Source organism: Penaeus chinensis, chromosome 25 (genome assembly GCF_019202785.1).
Source record: "Penaeus chinensis breed Huanghai No. 1 chromosome 25, ASM1920278v2, whole genome shotgun sequence".
NCBI classification, from domain to species: Eukaryota; Metazoa; Arthropoda; class Malacostraca; order Decapoda; family Penaeidae; genus Penaeus; species Penaeus chinensis.
The window spans coordinates 21,963,973-21,966,472 of NC_061843.1; the positions used below are offsets into that span (position 1 = coordinate 21,963,973).

The 2,500-nt window shown below is 43.8% G+C and overlaps 1 protein-coding gene across 4 annotated transcripts in view; it reads right to left on the bottom strand.

The window, feature by feature from the left end:
• Positions 1 to 2,500, bottom strand: part of LOC125038708 (carboxypeptidase M-like) — a 52,754-nt gene that overhangs the window by 45,500 nt on the left and 4,754 nt on the right. The gene's annotated exons all lie outside the window — the stretch shown is intronic.

Consider the following 2,500-nt stretch of genomic DNA (forward strand, 5'->3'; position numbering starts at 1 on the left):
ATAACAACAAAAACAAGAATAACAATACTAAAGATAATAATAACAACAACAACAATAATGCTAATAATAATAATAAAGACCGGAAAGTGAAAACACGAATTTCCTTCGTGAGAACTACAGTGACGAACGAGTTTTGGAAATGATGATGAAGTGAGCATTATTACGATGTCATTAAGTCTTCGGGCGCAGTAATTAAAACCTGTCATTAGGCCGAAATGAAAAGTTATTTTGCATTTGGTGGTGATGATGCAGTGAGTGTCAGTATCGCACTATCATTTCGCTTTCTGTGATGGTGATATAGTGTTCGTGATCTGTAGTGAGTAGGCGCTATGCAGGGCGTGCATTATAACTATGGCAGATACAGTGGCGTTGCGTGTGTGTTGGGTGTATTAAGTGGAGACACACATACACACACACACACACACACACACACATACATAAGATACACACAAATACGCACACACAAAATACACACATATATATACATACATACATATATATGTATATATATATATATATATATATATATATATATACACATAAATCTATATACATATATATATATATACATACATACACACACACACACACACACACACACACACACACACACACATATATATATATATATATATATATATATATATATATATATAAACCAATCCTACAGCGACCCAAAGACAGACCTTGCCCCGAGCATCATCAAGGCAACCCGACGCTGCAGCCTCCTCGAGTCCCACAGACAACGGAATCCTTCCTGAAGATCCTCCTCTTGGGCCTCCGACCGCCACAGGAGAGAAATCCTCCGCCCTCACACCGCGGCGGAAATCCTACGCCAGGACGTCCTCCTGAACTCCAAAAGGCCGGGTTCCTTCATCCGAACTCATCCCCTTGAAAAATCCCCGCATCCTACGCAGGACAAGAGAAAGAAATGCTCCACCACAGGAGTGTACAGAAGATCCTACATCCTAGAGCATTCTCTGGAATCCTACTTAAAGAAAAAAAAACTGTTCCTCCTCCTATCCCTTCTTCTTGAACCCTCCTGCATCCTACGCAGTACGAAATCCTCCATCCTTGCATTACATAAAAAGATCCTACATCCTAGCAAGCCCATAAACACCGAATTCCTTCATCCTTGGACTCAACGCTCACCAAAGGAGATAAATCCTCCGACGGCGTTTTATCCTACATCCTAATAGATCCCTCCTCTTAGCACAGCCTCCTACATCCATCACAGAAGGACATAGCTGAATCCTTCATCTACACCTTAGCACATTCTCCTGAATGAAATAATAATAATAATAATAATAACAATCACAAGAGATCCTACATCCTCTTGAATCCTAAATCCTTCATCCTAACACCCCCCCCCCCCCCCCGCATCTTACACGCAAGAAACAGAGATCCTGCACCTTAGGATCATATAAAAGATCCTACACCCTAATAAAATCCCTTAAATCCCACAAAAATCTCATTTCCTCATCCTGTTGAATGCATCCTACGGCGGCTGAGAGAGAGAAAACCTCCATCCTTCATCCTCGCGCATCCTATGGCATCCTACGCAGGCCAAACGGAAGCCTTCCTCCGACAGAACGGCACAAAAAGTCCTGCACTCCAAGCCTATCCCCTTCAATCCTACATCCTACGCAGACAAAAAGGAATCAATCATCCAATAACATCACATAAAACATACCCTTCATCTCCCCTCTCCCCTCTCCCCCCCCCCCCCCCTCCCCCCCTCCTCGCATCCTACGCAGCCAGGAGACGCGGCCAAGAGGAAGAGCGCGCCCGCAGGACCGGAAATCCTTAAGAGTCGCAGGATCCCGAGGAAGGGAAGGAAATCTGGCTCTCCCGCACGCGCCTTTGGGGCCCTTGCCCCCCCCCCACCACCACCACCTCCCACGACTTTTATTGCCTTCTCTCCTCTTTCTTCTTCGTATTTTTTTCCTGCTTCGTCTTCATCTTTTTTCTTCTTCTTCTTCTCCTTCTTCGTCATCATCATCATCTTTTTCTTCTTATATTTCTTCTTCTTCTCTTCGTCATCACTATCACCATCATCTTTTTCTTCTTCTCTTCTTCATCATCACCATCAACTTTTTCTTCTTCTTATATTTCTTCTTCTTCTTCTCCTTCTTCGTCATCATCATCATTTTCTCTTTTGATCGTTTCTCTTCTTACTCCTCGCATTATTCTATATTTTCCTGATTCAAAGGAATGTTGCTTTTGCTTTCTTGCCCTCCTTTCCTCCCTTCTCCCTCTTCTTCTTCCTGTTCGTGTCTTATCTCTCTTCCTCCTCCTTTGCGTCAATCTTTGTGATCCTTCTCTCTTTCTCTCCTTTATCTTTCTTATTTCTTCCTTTCCCCTCTCTCTCTCTCTCTCTCTCCGTCTCTCCTCCTTTCGTCTCTCATTCATTCCTCTCTCCCTCCATCTCTCTAATCTTTGCCTCTCCCTTTTTTCCTCGCCACTCCCCCCCTCCCCCCATGCCCTGCTAAAGCCCTCT